The sequence below is a fragment of the Ambystoma mexicanum genome, chromosome 10, assembly GCF_040938575.1.
Source record: "Ambystoma mexicanum isolate Mex_15411 chromosome 10, UKY_AmexF1_1, whole genome shotgun sequence".
Classification (NCBI taxonomy): Eukaryota; Metazoa; Chordata; class Amphibia; order Caudata; family Ambystomatidae; genus Ambystoma; species Ambystoma mexicanum.
The window spans coordinates 1,337,999,747-1,338,020,835 of NC_090932.1; positions in this window are offsets into that span (position 1 = coordinate 1,337,999,747).

Below are 21,089 nucleotides of genomic sequence, written 5' to 3' on the forward strand. Positions count from 1 at the left end.
CATCACTGTCTTGACCAAATAATGGAGCATCTTTAATCCATAAAAGCATGTGGATATGTGGTGGTCCTCTGGCTTGGTATTCTTTTCTCCAAAAGAAGTGTTGCACTTCTCCGAGAGGAGAGAGAATTTTATTATAAATAAAGTGTAGCATAGCAATGAAGCGATGATGGAAATATCTTGAAACATTAATAGGATCTAGAGAGCAACTTTCTCCAGGTGTTAGTATATCTATGTTTGTTTTGTTTTTGTTTGATATGTGTAGGAAATCATGTAAACCTTCCCATGCATATTCTGCACAACTTAATGTAACAAACCAAGATTTCTTATCATACAACGTACATCTCCGTAACATCAGAACCAGTACTCTTTAGTACCATGCATGTTTGCTAAAAGATTTGTAATGCCTGATTGTAAAACCTCAACTTTTTCTTGGACCTTTTGTAGTAGTTGCGTAGCTGAAATATTTTGAAAGTGGGTTCCTGATTTCAATGTGTGTGCAACTCCGTAACATAAAGTTGCTAGTTCACTTTCACAGAGTAGGTGGAATATGTATTCCACAGTTTGTCTAAATCTGGGATCTTCAGTATACATTCGTAACGAGCGGTATTCTGATGCTGTTATCTGAATGGGTCTATCATCGTACCTTCCTCCTGTCCCAGTAGGAAAGAGTAGAGGAAAAGCATGTGCTTCTATACTTTTTTTCCCATATGCTGATTGGTGATCCTTTGGTGTCATTAGAGTGTAATGGATGATTTGTATAATGGTCTAAAATATTGGATACTGTAGCAGGATATAGAAGTTCAAATTGACCAGTTTCTGGTAACTCTTGAATTATTTCAGTGGTTTCCTTCAGGTTTTCTTCAATATTCATTTCTTTGTAGTATTCATTATTGTCTTTTAGATATTGAAAGGCTTGTTTAACTTTATGTAAGTCTACAAGTTGTTGCTAAATATTTTTCGTCTCTTGTAGGTACACCATTTACTAAGACAATTAAAAATTGCTCTATTGGACGTTGCACTACCAGAGAGTGCACATTTTCTTTTAGATCTAATGGTAAATAAACTAATTTGCCATGAATGCCTTTCACTAATTCAGAGTGAGGTAATTTTGCTGTTTTTGTTTGAAGGCATATTATTGCTTGAAATGGGTGCCCTGTTTGAATTATGATGCTCTCATATAAATTGAGTTGTTGCAGCGGTTTTGGTAGTGGGAATAATTCCTATTTATTTGTGATAGCACATGAAGGAGTTTGGTTGTTGTCAGGTTTTGTAGTGCAGTAACTGCAAAGTATTAAGGGGTCAGTTATTTTGTATTTGTTTTCTGCTATAAGGTAGACAGAGCTAATTCAAACCATTTGGAATCTTCATTGTCTTCTATTTTGTATGGTATGTCTATAGTTTTTGTGTTACTTTTCTAAAACGTTCTGCGGCAACACACACACACATGGTTTGGTACTTCAGCGGATGTACTTTTAAATGTTAGTATTTATTTTTTGTATGTGTGTAGTAGAAGGTTGCCATCTGTACAATTGTTGCTAGTCTGTTGTAAAGCTATAGCATTTTGTAAGTGGCTTTCACTTCCAAAATATTTTTTCTGGATATGCTCTATTTCTTCGAGTAGGTCTTTGGCTGTAACATGTAGAAGATTGTTATTTAAATTGGTGCTAATGCAGGTCTTTTAGCATAGTACAGTTTATAGACTAGATTTCTTATAGTTGAATGATGTGTTGATATCATTTTGATATGATGGAAGTATGCAAATAGGTCCTGAAATGCAGGCTAATGAATTTCCTTGTAGTCCTTTGTATTTGCGCACTGGACAGGTATCCATATTTTGTAGCAGTTTCATTTTGATTTTTTCTTTGCCTTTCATGTACTGATTGATGAACTGACGTAAAGATTTGAAAGATTTTTTGGCAATATTACACATTGACGTGTATGGCCATTTGTATACTGGAGGCTCAGGTTCAGTCAAATGGAGAGGTGATACTGAGTTTTCCGGGGATATTTTTGTAAGCAGTATTTCTTATTCCATTATGGTATTATTACATTTTTCATACCCTCATCCACTGCTATGTATGGCAATTGTGTTTGTTTGCTTTTGTTTGTAATCTTCCTCATTGAAATATGGTTCTGTGCTCGTGGTGTGACTCCATTCACCTCCACAAATATTTAAGAAGTTATTTTTGTTTACATTCCGTTTATTGAGAAGTCTTTTTTGTAATTTAGTAGTTAGTTTGGTTAGTGGTTTCATTCTATCAAAGCTTCTAAGATGAATTTTCTACTATAGGTTTTAAGGGTTGTGCATGATTTGCCCCCTGTTTTTATAAGATTCTGATGGACTCTGTGGCAGAACATTTTTGCTAAAATACTTTTTTTGGTATGGTTACTTGCCAGTACATCAATATTTATAGGAGCAGTGTTAGCAGTAGTGGTAGCTGAATGCTTATTAATCACTTTCTGTTTTGTTTTACATTTTGATAGAGGAGGCAAAGTTTCTGTACTGGAGGCTTGTTTTGTTTAGCTTAATGACTGCATTAGCTATTTTGTCTCAACTTTTTGTACAAATTCTGCTAGAGATGGATGCTTATTTTGGAAACGTTTATTTTCATTTGCTCTACTTATATGGACTTGGTTTTTGGTATGCATTCTTTGGGGTCTGTATACGCTGTTCTGCAATGTATGTGTTCTGTGTGCATGAGTGTTTGAGTATGACGGTAAGGATGTATATGGTGGTGTGTGATTGTGCATTGGGCAGCTACAACTAGTTGGGAAGACTATTCGTCTATTTGTGTGTTACTATACTGGGGTTCAGATGACAGTAGAAAGTGAGCTAGTGGTGAGGAAAAGTACTAATACTAAATCTAATGGTATACAATTAAAACAGTTTTTTGTTCTGTAATACTAACATTCTAGGGGCTTAGTTATGTCATTTGTGCGCCAAAAAAGGGGGATTTGTGGGTCATTCTGCCTGCTAATCCCTGTTTAACAAATGGGGATTTGTGGGCAGACTGGTGTACAAATCTGCATTTTTCGGTGCACAAATTCCATGAATCAACACCACAGTGTGTATGATTAACAGTAAGAATATTATGGTAGTATTGCACTTACTCTTTTTGTGTGGAATGAGCAGGTTTCTTCTGAGTTGTTGTTTGTGCTTCAGATAGATCTGCTTTTCAGGAGAGTGGTCTTCACTGCAATTGTAAAAGAAAGAAGTTAGTAATTTTGTGTGTTTATAGCACTGATGTTAATGTAGACGTTGATGTTTATGTTTTTGTAGTAGTATTCGTGTTTGATATATGAACATGGTGTGTGCATGCACTTTCCTTTGACTATGTGCAGCCTTTATATTTTACTTACAATATGTTAGTTCAAAATGCTTTGCAAATTAGTATAATACTAAGTGTATGAAACTCACTTGTTTTTTTAAGGCTGTGTTATTAACAAGTTTGTTAGGAGAAAGAAGAAATAATGATATACTTATTTTGCAATTCTTATAAGGTAAAAGGCAGATACTGTATAGGAAAGCATGGCATGTATGCATTTGTGAAGGTGTGGCTAATAAATCAGAAGGATGTGATTTACAGGCAGTGGTGTTATTGCAGCTGGGAGATTTTCAATGATAGTGTCTATCTGTGTGAGTGTATGAAGATGCATGATCTTATCCTGGCTGTGTGTAATTTTATAATACACTACCCGCTCAGGAGTAAAGGGCGCGACTGTTTCTGCTGTTCGGCTGGGACCCTGCTCATTGCTGCACTTCATTTTTGAATCCCTTGAACTTACCATCTTATCCAGGAAGAAGCCACTCCAACTCGCGTGAGACTGTCAGCAGGAGCTGACAGCAGTTTGAAGCGAGCGGTTTATCACTTCGACCTTGACTTCCCACGTGAAATCTGTCACGTGACCACTTCAGCCACACCTCCAGGAAGTCCTTCTCCATAAATGCAGAACAGCGCAACCCTTGCGGCATGAAGCCCGGTCAGGAGTAAAGGGCGCAACTGTTTCTGCTGTTTCCGGCTGGTCCCGGCGGTTTGCGGGTAAGTCCTTGAAATACATAACCAATAACTTGTTCGCTGTTCATCTGCACAAAACTAAATAAAGAGAGTGGTCTGGCAAACCGCCCTTGTTTCCATCTTTAAACTAAAACCAGACAAACCAAAAACTAAAATTAACCACTAACTACCATGAAAAAACTAGTGACGGCTAATCAGAGCGTCAAGGATAGCGGGCCGCTCCCAGCAGTCCCCCCATCAAACACCATCGAAGAATCGGGACGTATATTACGAAGCGGCCTCCTAACAACAAAAAACCCATCTGAAATGACCATCACACACCCCATATCAACATTGTCACCCCCAATCCCTCCTCTCCGATCCCCCCACAGATACAATTTACCTACTTGTGCCATTGCACGCCCATTGGAAGCGCCTGGTGCTGCTTGCCCTTCTGGGGAGCTAGACGGGAGCACATCCGGCTGCAGCGGCGCCTCGCCGGCGGCTGCCGATGGGGGGCAGGTGGAGAGAGCACAAAACTGGTATCGGGGGAGGCAATGGGGGGCAAGGGGGAGACAATGCAAGTGGAGGGGATCGCGCAGACCCCCAGCTTGAGCTCGTCTGTGGACCCAGAAGAGCACAATGAGACAAGATGGTGGAGGTGAAAGAGGAAATACCTGCCGAGTTCGCCAGAGCTTGACAGATAACAAATTCTGCATCTGCCACCACAAAGAATCACGAGACAGAGGCCGGCGAAAAATACAGGCGGACCACTGAAGACTCGGCACAGAAAAAATACAATACCACGAATACAGTCAATGCATCACAATAAATCTTTTTTACAGAAGAAGGCTCAACAAACCCATTAGACCACACCTCTTCAAAAAATCAAAAAGAGAACAACATATGTCCACTTAGTCTCAAACGACTGATTGAAACAGAGCTACATCCAGTGACAGCCAGGGCAGATCTATCAAGCCCCGAATTGAATTCAATTGATCTGAGAGAAAATTACTCACTGAATGGAACCATATCTTACTTGACAGATCAGGATGGACAAGAAATAGACGATATCAACATTCTGAGAGAACATAACTGGGTCCAACTACAAACATACTCAGCTAAGGACCCAAACAGCAAGAACTTGTCCCAAAAAGATTTGAACTCCTCAAGTGTCGATCAAAATGACAATACGGAAATCTGTATCCCTGACTCGACCTTTTCATCAAATCCAATCCCCAAACTGCCGTTGAAACTACATAAAAAAAAACAAGGCAAAACGATGCCTCAGACTAATAACCCGATCGGAAGATTTTTTGAGAAGTTAGGGAAAACTCCCATTACAAATCGATTTGAACTTTCTGACATGGAAATACTTGAGGGAATCCCTCCATCCCCTCAAAGAATCCCATTCAAACAATTATCAGCAACGCACCCCCTTGAAATAGGAGCTTTGACACCCCAATTACGATGGCACTTTGACCAAAATGAGACCCCTCAAGGTAAACTGGAAAAACCAAAACTCGACACTGAAAGTTGTACGAGTTCAAAGAAATCGACTCCAAATAAGGAACAAAAAAGCATTTTGGAAAACAAAGTGTCATTTAAAGAAAATGAAAACAACCAGAAACCGAGACAAAACCAAAAATCCAATGCTTGAAGAATAAGGAGGAAGTTACATTGACAGAAGAGCTTTCAAAAGAGAAAACTATATTCAGCCAAAAAAATGCGATCGAAGAAACAAGAAAACCAAACCGAGAAACAACAATAATTGAGGCAAAAAAGAGCCATGAAATCATACAGAAACCTAATATCATCCGTGCAAGAAACCAAGAAGAAATACAACTGGCAGAGGCATTATTAAATTACAAAAACATGATTAGGCGTAGAAAATTGAACCCAGACTTGAAATCTACTTGCCAGCAAAGAAAGGACGACACCTAGGTGGATGCTTTGCGACCACTTTTTTTGACTCCAAACAAAACTAAACTGGGACAAGAAACCATAAAAACAAAAGAAAAAAATTCACCTGGAAAAAAAATGGATTTACAACTTGTGATGTCAGCAGTGACAGTTGGCTTAGCACCATTCGGAAAATTATATGAAACCGTTAACGACACATTGAAGGACCATACCTCAATATTAGCATCTGTAAATTCAAAGCTGACTCACTTGGAAGGATACATTTTGGCCCTTGAATCATGGAAGGCAAATATAAGAAACCAAGGAACACAAACGGATACAACAGAACCAGAAAAAACCTACCAGACCGAGGAAAGAACGATGTGTTTCAATTTAAGAAAAAATCAATGGATACTAGCACTCAAACTATTCAGGCGAAAATACATGAGTCCAGCAACGAAAATGTACCATTAGAAGCACTAGAAAAACACATCGAGAGATTAGCACCAAAGTGCAACAAAGATAAACCTAAGGGGGATACACGAGAAACAACCAGTACAAAAAAACACATGAATCCAAGAGACAAGCAGAGCGAAACTGAGACATCGATAAAAAGCAAAACGAAAGACGATCACTCAAAAATACCACAAGAATCGGAAAATCTCAACATACAACAGGTTCAGAAGACAGTGGAAAAAACAACTAAAACTAATGAACTAATGACAAAATGGATAACTGTCACAGACAAAAAACCAACTAAGAAAGAGAACAGCAACATCCAGAAGAATCAAAAAAGAGAATCTAATCCGGAGCTAGATGAGAGTATGATTGACATATCTAACATCAGCACTTATTCTATTGAAAACTCTGAGTCTAAAATACCTCACCAACGCTAAAAAAAAGAAAGGTATCATTTGCGGAAAACGAACCCCCAACACAAAACCGAAAGGCAAATCAATATAAAATACAAATGAAAAGTTCAGAATAAAAAAAAGAAAATTTGGAGGATTCAAAACACAAAAAAGATTGGATCACCCCAGAAAGAAAAACGTTGTTCCGCCTATCAAATATAAAGCTAAACAAACATGATCATAGACAAGGAGCCAAGGAGGAAGCTCATCCGAAGAACATCAAAAGAAAATCTGAAAATGAGAGACAAGAAGAAAAAACAAAAAGAAGTGATAGACGACATCAACTAACTTACTTGACCCCCATAGGACAAAAGGGAAAGGCAAGCGAGACAAGATCACAGAGAAGTTCGGGCACCGAGACATACGACAGCAGAAGAAGAGACAAACCTTCAGAAAGGAGAAACTTGTCTAACCAAAGACCTTTGGACCAGTCCTCACAGCAAAACCGAACGAGAAACTCGGCAATATTTACTCACAAGAGTAACTCGACACAAACACTAAAACTTGAAAGAAGAACCAGCTCGGAAGAAAAAATCATTTTGAACAGACGAGCCATGATGAAACTCCTGCACAAACTCACAAATGGAGACCAAATGAGAAGCATAGACATAAATATAGTAGAATTCGCGCATAAAGGACGGACAGACATCATTTTCTTACATATCACGTCCCAATCAGTAAAAAAAATCATGCTTCAGTTGAAAAAAGAACTTCTGAACAGGGGTTACCTCCTGCGAGAAACAACATTAGAAGAGAGAGGACATAAGAGCCAAAAAACAAACAGAACGAAACAGAGTCACAGCTACGAGGACAAAACAACGTAAAACGTTGATTGGATAAAGAACACCCCGAACAGAAAGTATGATCTGAAAGAAAAAAGAAAATACCCTCCAACCATGGAGAAATATGAACATACGAAAGAAGCAGACAGAGAAGCAACCCGCAAACTTAAAGGTTCAAACTCGACACAAACTACAAGGGAAAAAGGAAAAGAAAAATTAAGAGAAGATCACCACATTAAAAGACACTGGAACGACGACGCTGAGGACACAGAAATAATTAAAACCAGAAAAATAATCGGCCGTATCAGGACGCAGGAGTCTACAGAAAAAGAAAAAAACACTGTGAGAGAAACAACCCTGACCCAGAACCGACAAGATATAGTGGAAAAAAGCTCAAAAAGATGGGCATGGCTCCCCCAAGCATTAACATGCTATACTGGAAAATAGCAGTCAAAGGTTTCCCCTTCAGGTGAAGAACGGGAACAAGCAAAGATGGCAAATGCTCTATACAATAAAGAGCAAACAATCACTATCGGATCATGGAATACCAGAGGCACGTGAGAAAAACAGAAAACAGGAAAAATCCACCTTCACAAATACAACGAGGAAATTCGCTCAAAGAAATCCAATTTACGAAAAACACCAAGAAAAGCCAAAAAATATCCTACACAGATAAATTTAGACTCCGCAAACAAACAAAAAAAAAGTACAAATCGTGGCTCCAATCAATCCGAAGAGAACTCTATCAAGAAGACGCAGAGACCTTGCTTAGAGTAGTCTGCAAAAGGAACTCAAATGACTTTTGGACTCTAATAAAGAACAACCTATCAGGTCCAGCAAAAACTAGTACCAACAATGTCCCTGAAGACAGATGGTTAAAACACTTCACAAACTTATTTGAAGAACTAGAGCCATCGGAAAAAAGATCATTAAAATATGAGAAAAGTAAATGATTTGCATGCACAGAGGAGGAGATTTGAAAGAAAATCAGTAAACTGAATAACTCCTGTGCGCCAGGTCCGGATGGGATCACAAACCTCCATCTCAAACAGGAGGTGGAAACTTGGGCCCCGTTAATAGTAGAAATCTTCAGAAGATGCAGGAAAACACGATCTATCCCAGCTACATGGAAAACTGCTAACATCGTTCCAATTTATAAAAAAGGTCTGAAAGACGACCCAAGAAACTACAGACCTATCGCCTTATTGGACGTGCTGGGTAAACTCTTCGGATCCCTGGTGCTGGAGAAATTTCAAGACTGGCAGAAAGTGGCAAAGACAGCAGATCCACTGCAATCAGGCTTTGAAAAAAATCTAGGCACTGCGGTCAACATTATGAGGATCAGTATCCTGAAGGCCAGAGTCTTCGAGGGCTACCCAACAGTTTTGATAGCTTCGATCGACCTGGTACAAGCCTTCGACCGTGTAAACAGGAGAAAACTATGGAAAAAATTGGAAAAACAAAGATGTCCATCTTCACTCCTCAAACCTATCAAAGCGCTATATAGCAATACCTCGATCAGAGTATGCCTGAATGAAGCGGGGTTATTGTCAGAAAGTATACAAACAGCAAGAGGAGTCATACAAGGATGCCCTCTGGCTCCGGCTCTCTATAAAGCATATATGGCAGACATAGTGGATGCAGAAATTGATACACGCTCCTTTCCTCCAAAAATAGGAGAGTCGAAAGTGACAAGACTGCTCTACGCGGACAACATCCTTCTGCTGGACCAAACACCTATTGGACTGCAGCATCAACTAGACAGTCTCGTAAGCTACTTGAAGAAGAACGATTTAGATCTGAATACAGCAAAAACCAAAATTATGATCTTGGAAAAATCAACTAGGCCAACTAAAAGATCACAATGGTTTGCAAACTCAGAAAAGCTGGAGACAGTGAAAACTTTCACATACTTAGGAGTGAAAATATCTCGCAGCCAAATAGAACTATCGATGCAAGAACACCTCATCCTAAAGATGAAAACATTGGCTGCACAAACAATACTCTTGGAAAGGAAATTCGGAAAATTCACCATCCTCCCAGTACTAAAATTCTTCAAAGCCAAAGTCACTCCAGCATTAATTTACGGAGCAGAAGCAATGCCACATCTTCCTCCAACACTGTGGACAAAATTGGAAGGCGCTTTTTGCCGCAAAGTCTTACGACTACCCAATTCTACCCCAAAAGCAGTTATCCGAAGAGAACTATGTCTCCAATCACTGGAATCAGTGGTAGTCAGAAATGGTCTCCTATTCCTGGGAAAAATTCTAAGAACTCCTCGGCCTACTATTCTGGACATCATTTATCAAGAAATGACGAATCAAAAAAACACCATGATGACAAATTGGTAAAAAATCCTACTAGACCAGTCAGAAAAAATTGGATGTTCAGAATGGGATATAGAACGTACCCCATAGAAAATCAAGAAAAAACTAAAAATCCACGATTGGATCGAGACCTTGGAAAAGGCTTAGAAGTACACACCACACAGCCACCATATAATCAACACCCAAAGGCTGGACGAGACAAGGAACTACTTAAAACAATTCCCAGATAAATCACTACGTACAATTTTCTTGAGAGCACGGCTGTACATTCTAAAGACGAAAGAAATTTTATACCTCAGAAAACAGGTTCAAGATAAAAACTGTCGATACTGTGACACTCTAGAAATCGAAACAGTGCGACACCTACTTCTTCACTGTTCGGGTACAAACAGTCTCAGAACGACCTATTTACGACCACATGGAATGAAAAATCTTACCACCAGTGAAGAAGATTGGTGGAACATGCTAATGAGCGGAGAATCCACAACATTGACAGTAGCAACAGCCAAGTTCTTCGAAGGGTTAGAGTTGGAAGGAAAATCAAGTCGAGAACAAACAGAAAAACAGAAAAATGATGATTTTAAAGAAACAAGCACAGAAAGGGGAGAATTTTAATCTCACAAAATCCTGGATTCACAATCACAACTGCCTTAAAATCATATGTCAGGAGAAAGATTTTGTAAAAATTGTAAAACAATTAAATGCAAAAAAATAAATAAATAAAAAATACACTGCTAAGTGTTTTTTCTACAACTATACTGTTATTTCTCCCATCTTCTTATATTATAATTTTTTAGATAGCTGTGTTTGTAAAAACAAATTTAGATAGCAGACAAGTTTGGAAGTGACCGTTGATTATAGCAGATGGGAAAAATGACAGTAAGTTTGTTTGTAGGTTATACAGGTTAAGTGGCAGTTGCTCTGTTTATATGCATTCATAAGAGTTGTACATGTACTGTGCAGAAAATATGCATACCTGTAGTTTGTATTCATGCATGTGGATATGCATGCAGCTGCAAGTAGAAATTTTGGAGACTTGTAGAGTAGTTTTTGTAGTAGGTGCTTTCCAATGATATGAGATTTGTACTCAGAGTGATCAACAGTACATTTGAAGTGTGGAACTCTGATGATCGAGTGAGATGTAGAGGTCTTGGATGTGATTGGTGGATGGTTGTGTGACTGCTTAGCTGTATCCAATGAGGGAATGGCACAGAGAGTGATGTGGAAAGGGTAGAAGGGATGGCTAAGAGTTACACGCTTCGTGCACACCGCGGCTGTCCGCGGGCACGGCGTGCCACATCTGGGGTTTTCCAGCAAATCCAGCATGGAAAGGGGACTATAGGGATCAGCCAATCAGATGTTGAGGTTGTGGATGTGTGTTGAAAGAGATTCTGTGTACTGAAGATGGTAGAGGTGGAGAAGGTTAGGATGTTGATGCTTGGAGATATGTTTGTGCATGGTTTACAGCAGTATGTTCAATGCAGGCATGTGGCAAACAATTTTGATGTTAAAAGAGTGGAGGTGGTGTGGGGCACTGTGCCTGATTGCAATGTACAGGGAATTGTACAAGTTTGTGAATATATGGGCAGGATGAACAGTCCCCATGTGGTAGTTTTGCACTATGGTACTTTCCATTTCGGCTATGTCAGTGCTCCTACTATGTTGGCAGATTTGGAATACTTGGTTCAAGCAGTAATGAACATCCTTCAAAATACCAAAGTAATTTTTCTGGATTAGTACCACCATCACCAGCTGGAGGACCTTCAAAACATTGTTAGGTGTGCAATCAACCGAGGCATATGTGCTTTCATGCGTAGAGCTGGTATGTTCTTCTGTAATAATGAGAATATTGATTCCAGTAATGCTGTTTATTTTAAAGAAGATGGCATCTCTTTATCTTTTACAGGAATTCTGTTTTGGAATATAAGAGTTGCTTTGGAGAAGGTTATGTGAAGATTTTAGGAATAAAGTAAGAAAAAAAAAGAATACAAAATAAAAGGTGTCTGCCAAGCATCTGCAAAAAAACAAAAAAACAAAAAAAACTGCTCTTTTCAGAGCCAACCTCAAAGGGGAAATGGAGCACACTATTCAAATTTACATTCACCACGCTCAGATTTTCGATATGTCCGCGGACATGGCGGTAGTCCGTGGACAGCGCGTATTACATATGGGGATTTTGGGGTGGAGAGGCATGCAAATGAGAATGAGCAGAGCAAGCAATTGGTCAGTAAAGTTTACTGGGTGTGTTGTGTAAGGAGAGAGTTTGTCAAAAAGTCTTTTTCCTGAGAGAAGAACAGATAGCTATGGCTGTGTGCTTCAGAAAAACAGATTATCTGTATTTTGGGAGACATGGATACATTGGTTGGAGGTGCATACAGAACGCTGTGGAGTAGCTGTAGATCTTGGATTCCCACATGTGGACAGTTCAAAAGGTGCTGTGATGTCATCTTTGATGTCCTGGGTGTTAGTCTTAGCAGTGCACGGTGGTGGTGCGAGTTATGGTTGCTTAGCTTACCATAACTGGTGAATTTCTGAGGTTTTTGGTTTTACCTATAACCATAACATCCCTGTAACAATGTTTTTCCATTGAATTTCAAAGGTTTGTATTAGTGGAACTTAACCATAACGTCCCTTTAACAAAATGTTTTCATTGAATTTCATAGGTTTTTTAGTGCAACTTAACCATAACGTCCCTTTAACAAAGTTTTTCACTGAATTTCATTGGTTTCTATTAGTGCAACTTTACCATAATATCCCTTTAACAACGTTTTTTCATTGAATTTCATAGTTTTTTATTAGTGCAACTTAACCATAACGTCCCTTTAACACATTTTTTTATTTGAATTTCATAGTTTTTTATTAGTGCAGCGTAACCATAACGTCCTTTTCAATGGATGAAGACCACTAGCATCCTAGGTTCTCAAAGTGGGAACCAGGGGTGGTAAAAAAAAGATATTTCTTCCCAAACCGGAACACCAGCGGCGTCCCGGTGTACGAAGGAAAATCTTTTATCAAGATGGACACCATGGAAAGGGAAGGCGGGGTGTATAAAGAGAACACAACAGGGTATGGGTAGGGGGGACCAGGAGGGAGACACGGGGCATGAGTGGGGGGTAGGGGTAACAGGAGAGAGACACGGGGCATGAGCGGGGGGTTGGGACAACAGCAGGGAGACATGGGGCATGAGCGGGGGGTGGGGGCAACAGCAGGGAGACACGGGGCATGAGCGGGGGGTAACAGGAGAGAGAAACGGGGCATGAGCAGGGGGTGGGGGACAACAGCAGGGATACATGGGGCATGAGCGGGGGCTGGGGGCAACAGCAGGGAGACACGGGGCATGAGCGGGGGGTAACAGGAGAGAGAAACGGGGCATGAGCAGGGGGTGGGGGGCAACAGCAAGGAGACACGAGGCATGAGCGGGGGGGCAACAGCAGGGAGACACAGGGCATGAGCGGGGGGTGGGGGTAACACGAGGGAGACACGGGGCATGAGAGGGGGCTGGGGGAAACAGAAGAGAGACACGGGGCATGAGCGGGGGGTGGGGGCAACAGGATGGAGACACGGGGCATGACCGGGGGTGGGGGGCAACAGGAGAGAGACATGGGGCATGACCGGGGGGTGGGGGGCAACAGGAGAGAGACACGGGGGATGAGAGGGGGTGGGGGTAACAGGAGAGAGACACTGGGCATGAGCGGGGGTGGGGGGCAACATGAGAGAGACACGGGGCATGAGTGGGGGGTGAGGGGCAACAGCAGGGAGACACGGGGCATGAGCGGGGATGGGGGGAACACAAGGGAAATACGGAGCATGAGAGGGGGTGGGGCAACAGGAGAGAGACATGGGACATGAGCAGGGGGTGGAGGGGCAACAGCAGGGAGACACGGGGCATGAGTGGGGGGTGAGGGCAACAGAAGGGAGACACAGGGCATGACCGGGGGGTGGGGGACAATAGGAGAGAGACACGGGGCATGAGAGGAGGGTGGGGGCAACAGGAGAGAGACATGGGGCATGAGAGGGGGGTGGGGGGTAACAGGAGAGAGACACAGGGCATGAGCAGGGGTGGGGAGCAACAGCAGGGAGACACAGGGCATGACCGGGGGTTGGGGGGCAACAGGAGAGAGACACGGGGCATGAGAGGGGGGTGGGGGGTAACAGGAGAGAGACACAGGGCATGAGCGGGGGGTGGGGGTAACAGGAGAGAGACACGGGGCATGAGTGGGGGTGGGGAGGTAACAGGGGACAGACACAGGGCATGAGCGGGGGTGGGGGGCAACATCAGGGAGACACAGGGCATGAGCGGGTGGCGGGGGAAAAACGAGGGAGACACGGGGCATGAGAGGGGTGTGGGGGGTAACAGAAGAGAGACACGGGGCATGAGCGGGGAGTGGGGGGCAACAGGAGGGAGACACGGGGCATAACAGGGGGTGGGGGCAACAGGGAGAAACGGGGCATGACCGGGGTGGGGGCAACAGGAGAGAGACACGGGGCATGACCAGGGGTGGGGGGCACCAGGAGAGACACGGGGCATGAGAGGGGGGTGGGGGTAACAGGAGAGAGACACAGGGCATGAGCGGGGGGACAACATGAGAGAGACACGGGGCATGAACGGGGGTGGGGGGCAACAGCAGGGAGACACGGGGCATGAGCGGGTTGTGGGGGGAACACGAGGGAGACACAGGGCATGAGAGGGGGGTTTGTGGGGTAACAGGAGAGAGACACAGGGCATGAGCGGGGGGTGGGAGGCAACAGCAGGGAGACACCGGGCATGAGCGGGGGAAAAACGAGGGAGACACGGGGCATGAGAGGGGTGTGGGGGTAAAAGAAGAGAGGGGGGCAACAGCAGGGAGACACGGGGCATGAGCGGGGAAAAAATGAGGGAGACACGGGGCATGAGAGGGGGTAAAAGAAGAGAGTGTGGGGGTAAAAGAAGAGAGACACGGGGCATGACCAGGGGGTGGGGGGCAACAGGGAGACACGGGGCATGACCGGGGGTGGGGGCAACAGGAGAGAGACACGGGGCATGACCGGGAGTGGGGGGCACCAGGAGAGACACAGGGCATGAGAGGGGGGTGGGGGGTAACAGGAGAGAGACACGAGGCATGAGCGGGGGTGGGGGGCAACACGAGAGAGACACGGAGCATGAACGGGGGCTGGGGGCAAAAGCACAGAGACACAGGGCATGAGAGGGGGTTGGGGGGTAAAAGGAGAGAGACACGGGGCATGAGCGGGGGGTGGGGGGCAACAGCAGGGAGACACGGGACATGACCGGGGGTGTGGGGCAACAGGAGAGAGACACGGGGCATGAGAGGGGGTAGGGGTAACAGGAGAGAGACACGGGGCATAAGCGGGGGGTGGGGCACAACAGCAGGGAGACACGGGGCATGACCGGGGGGTGGGGGACAACAGCAGGGAGACACGGGGCATGAGCGGGGGGTGGGGGTAACATGAGGGAGACATGGGGCATGAGAGGGGGGTGGGGGTAACAGGAGAGAGACAACGGGCATGAGCAGGGGGTGGGGGGCAACAGCAGGGAGACACTGGGCATGACCGGGGGTGGGGGGCAACAGCAGGGAGACACGTGGCATGGTAGCGTGGGGGTAACACGAGAGACATGAGGCACAAGCGGGGGTGGGGGGAACAGGAGAGAAACAGGGGGCATGAGCAGGGGGTGGGGGCAACAGCAGGGAGACACGGGGCATGACTGGGGGGTGGGGGGTAACACGAGAGAGACACAGGGTATGAGAGGGGGGTGGGGGGTAACAGAAGAGAGACACGGGGCATGAGGGGGGGTGGGGGCAACAGCAGGGAGACACGGGAAATGACCGGGGGTGGGGGTAACAGGAGAGAGACACAGGGCATAAGCGGGGGGTGGGGGGCAACAGCAGAGAGACGCAGGGCATGACCGAAGGTAGGGGGCAACAGCAGGGAGACACGGGGCATGAGCGGGGGGTGGGGGGCAACAGCAGGGAGACACGGGGCATGAGCGGGGAAAAAATGAGGGAGACACGGGGCATGAGAGGGGTGTGGGGGTAACAGAAGAAAGACACGGGGCATGACGGGGGTGGAGGGCACCAGGAGAGACACAGGGCATGAGAGAGGGGTGGGGGGTAACAGGAGAGAGACACGGGGCATGAGCGGGGGGTGGGGGGCAACATAAGAGAGACACGGGGCATGAACGGGGGGTGGGGGCAACAGCAGGGAGACACGGGGCATGACCGGGGGGTGGGGGCAACAGTAGGGAGACACGGGGCATGACTGGGGGGTGGGGGGTAACAGGAGAGAGACACAGGGTATGAGAGGGGGTGGGGGGTAACAGAAGAGAGACAAGGGGCATGAGGGGGGGTGGGGGGCAACAGCAGGGAGACACGGGAAATGACCGGGGGTGGGGGTAACAGGAGAGAGACACGGGGCATAAGCGGGGGGTGGGGGGCAACAGCAGAGAGACGCAGGGCATGACCGAAGGTAGGGGGCAACAGCAGGGAGACACGTGGCATGAGTGGGGGGTGGGGGGAACACGGGGCATGAGCGGGGGGTGAGGGGCAACAGCAGGGAGACACGGGGCATGAGCGGGGGGACAACAGGAGAAAGACACGAGGCATGAACGGTGCTGGGGTTAACAGGAGAGACATGAGGCACAAGCGGGGGTGGGGGGAACAGGAGAGAGACACGGGGCATGAGCAGGGGTGGGGGGCAACAACAGGGAGACATGGGGCATGACCGGGGGCGCAACAGGAGAGAGACACAGAGCATGAGCGGGGGGCAACAGAAGGGAGACACGGGGCATGAGAGGGGGGTGGGGGGTAACAGGAGAGAGACACGGGGATGAGCGGGGGGTGGGGAGGTAACAGGAGACAGACACAGGGCATGAGCGGGGGATGGGGGAAAAACGAGGGAGACACGGGGCATGAGAGGGGTGTGGGGGGTAACAGAAGAGAGAAACGGGGCATGAGCGGGGATTGGGGGCAACAGGAGGGAGAGACGGGGCATGACCAGGGGTGGGGGCAACAGGGAGACACGGGGCATGACCGGGGGTCGGGGCAACAGGAGAGAGACACGGGGCATGACCGGGGGTGGGGGAACCAGGAGAGACATGGGGCATGAGAGGGGGGTGGGGGTAACAGGAGAGAGACACAGGGCATGAGCGGGGGGGCAACATGAGAGAGAGAAGGGGCATGAACGGGGGGAGGGGGCAACAGCAGGGAGACATGGGGCATGAGCGGGGTGTGGGGGGAACACGAGGGAGACACAGGGCATGAGAGGGGGCTGGGGGTAACAGGAGAGAGACACGGGGCATGAGCGGGGGGTGGGGGGCAACAGCAGGGAGACACGGGGCATGAGCGGGGAAAAAATGAGGGAGACACGGGGCATGAGAGGGGTGTGGGGGTAACAGAAGAAAGACACGGGGCATGACGGGGGTGGAGGGCACCAGGAGAGACACGGGGCATGAGAGAGGGGTGGGGGGTAACAGGAGAGAGACACGGGGCATGAGCGGGGGGTGGGGGCAACATAAGAGAGACACGGGGCATGAACGGGGGTGGGGGCAACAGCAGGGAGACACGGGGCATGACCGGGGGGTGGGGGCAACAGTAGGGAGACACGGGGCATGACTGGGGGGTGGGGGGTAACAGGAGAGAGACACAGGGTATGAGAGGGGGGTGGGGGGTAACAGAAGAGAGACACGGGGCATGAGGGGGGGTGGGGGGCAACAGCAGGGAGACACGGGAAATGACCGGGGGTGGGGGTAACAGGAGAGAGACACGGGGCATAAGCGGGGGGTTGGGGGGCAACAGCAGAGAGACGCAGGGCATGACCGAAGGTAGGGGGCAACAGCAGGGAGACACGGGGCATGAGCGGGGGGTGGGGGGCAACAGCAGGGAGACACGGGGCATGAGCGGGGAAAAAATGAGGGAGACACGGGGCATGACCGGGGGCGCAACAGGAGAGAGACACAGAGCATGAGCGGGGGGCAACAGAAGGGAGACACGGGGCATGAGAGGGGGGTGGGGGGTAACAGGAGAGAGACACGGGGATGAGCGGGGGGTGGGGAGGTAACAGGAGACAGACACAGGGCATGAGCGGGGGATGGGGGAAAAACGAGGGAGACACGGGGCATGAGAGGGGTGTGGGGGGTAACAGAAGAGAGAAACGGGGCATGAGCGGGGATTGGGGGCAACAGGAGGGAGAGACGGGGCATGACCAGGGGTGGGGGCAACAGGGAGACACGGGGCATGACCGGGGGTCGGGGCAACAGGAGAGAGACACGGGGCATGACCGGGGGTGGGGGAACCAGGAGAGACATGGGGCATGAGAGGGGGGTGGGGGTAACAGGAGAGAGACACAGGGCATGAGCGGGGGGGCAACATGAGAGAGAGAAGGGGCATGAACGGGGGGAGGGGGCAACAGCAGGGAGACATGGGGCATGAGCGGGGTGTGGGGGGAACACGAGGGAGACACAGGGCATGAGAGGGGGCTGGGGGTAACAGGAGAGAGACACGGGGCATGAGCGGGGGGTGGGGGGCAACAGCAGGGAGACACGGGGCATGAGCGGGGAAAAAATGAGGGAGACACGGGGCATGAGAGGGGTGTGGGGGTAACAGAAGAAAGACACGGGGCATGACGGGGGTGGAGGGCACCAGGAGAGACACGGGGCATGAGAGAGGGGTGGGGGGTAACAGGAGAGAGACACGGGGCATGAGCGGGGGGTGGGGGGCAACATAAGAGAGACACGGGGCATGAACGGGGGTGGGGGCAACAGCAGGGAGACACGGGGCATGACCGGGGGGTGGGGGCAACAGTAGGGAGACACGGGGCATGACTGGGGGGTGGGGGGTAACAGGAGAGAGACACAGGGTATGAGAGGGGGGTGGGGGGTAACAGAAGAGAGACACGGGGCATGAGGGGGGGTGGGGGGCAACAGCAGGGAGACACGGGAAATGACCGGGGGTGGGGGTAACAGGAGAGAGACACGGGGCATAAGCGGGGGGTTGGGGGGCAACAGCAGAGAGACGCAGGGCATGACCGAAGGTAGGGGGCAACAGCAGGGAGACACGGGGCATGAGCGGGGGGTGGGGGGCAACAGCAGGGAGACACGGGGCATGAGCGGGGAAAAAATGAGGGAGACACGGGGCATGACCGGGGGCGCAACAGGAGAGAGACACAGAGCATGAGCGGGGGGCAACAGAAGGGAGACACGGGGCATGAGAGGGGGGTGGGGGGTAACAGGAGAGAGACACGGGGATGAGCGGGGGGTGGGGAGGTAACAGGAGACAGACACAGGGCATGAGCGGGGGATGGGGGAAAAACGAGGGAGACACGGGGCATGAGAGGGGTGTGGGGGGTAACAGAAGAGAGAAACGGGGCATGAGCGGGGATTGGGGGCAACAGGAGGGAGAGACGGGGCATGACCAGGGGTGGGGGCAACAGGGAGACACGGGGCATGACCGGGGGTCGGGGCAACAGGAGAGAGACACGGGGCATGACCGGGGGTGGGGGAACCAGGAGAGACATGGGGCATGAGAGGGGGGTGGGGGTAACAGGAGAGAGACACAGGGCATGAGCGGGGGGGCAACATGAGAGAGAGAAGGGGCATGAACGGGGGGAGGGGGCAACAGCAGGGAGACATGGGGCATGAGCGGGGTGTGGGGGGAACACGAGGGAGACACAGGGCATGAGAGGGGGCTGGGGGTAACAGGAGAGAGACACGGGGCATGAGCGGGGGGTGGGGGGCAACAGCAGGGAGACACGGGGCATGAGCGGGGAAAAAATGAGGGAGACACGGGGCATGAGAGGGGTGTGGGGGTAACAGAAGAAAGACACGGGGCATGACGGGGGTGGAGGGCACCAGGAGAGACACGGGGCATGAGAGAGGGGTGGGGGGTAACAGGAGAGAGACACGGGGCATGAGCGGGGGGTGGGGGGCAACATAAGAGAGACACGGGGCATGAACGGGGGTGGGGGCAACAGCAGGGAGACACGGGGCATGACCGGGGGGTGGGGGCAACAGTAGGGAGACACGGGGCATGACTGGGGGGTGGGGGGTAACAGGAGAGAGACACAGGGTATGAGAGGGGGGTGGGGGGTAACAGAAGAGAGACACGGGGCATGAGGGGGGGTGGGGGGCAACAGCAGGGAGACACGGGAAATGACCGGGGGTGGGGGTAACAGGAGAGAGACACGGGGCATAAGCGGGGGGTTGGGGGGCAACAGCAGAGAGACGCAGGGCATGACCGAAGGTAGGGGGCAACAGCAGGGAGACACGGGGCATGAGCGGGGGGTGGGGGGCAACAGCAGGGAGACACGGGGCATGAGCGGGGAAAAAATGAGGGAGACACGGGGCATGAGAGGGGTGTGGGGGTAACAGAAGAAAGACACGGGGCATGACGGGGGTGGAGGGCACCAGGAGAGACACGGGGCATGAGAGAGGGGTGGGGGGTAACAGGAGAGAGACACGGGGCATGAGCGGGGGATGGGGGGCAACATAAGAGAGACACGGGGCATGAACGGGGGGTGGGGGCAACAGCAGGGAGACACGGGGCATGACCGGGGGTGGGGGCAACAGTAGGGAGACACGGGGCATGACTGGGGGGTGGGGGGTAACAGGAGAGAGACACAGGATATGAGAGGGGGGTGGGGGGTAACAGAAGAGAGACACGGGGCATGAGGAGGGGTGGGGGTCAACAGCAGGGAGACACGGGAAATGACCGGGGGTGGGGGTAACAGGAGAGCGACACGGGGCATAAGCGGGGGGTGGGGGCAACAGCAGAGAGACGCAGGGCATGACCGAAGGTAGGGGGCAACAGCAGGGAGACACGTGGCATGAGTGGGGGGTGGGGGGAACACGGGGCATGAGCGGGGGGTGAGGGGCAACAGCAGGGAGACACGGGGCATGAGCGGGGGGACAACAGGAGAAAGACACGAGGCATGAACGGTGCTGGGGTTAACAGGAGAGACATGAGGCACCAGCGGGGGGTGGGGGGAACAGGAGAGAGACACGGGGCATGAGCAGGGGGTGGGGGGCAACAACAGGGAGACATGGGGCATGACCGGGGGGGCAACAGGAGAGAGACACGCAGCATGAGCGGGGGGCAACAGAAGGGAGACACGGGGCATGAGAGGGGGGTGGGGGGTAACAGGAGAGAGACACGGGACATGAGCAGGGGGAGGGGGCAACAG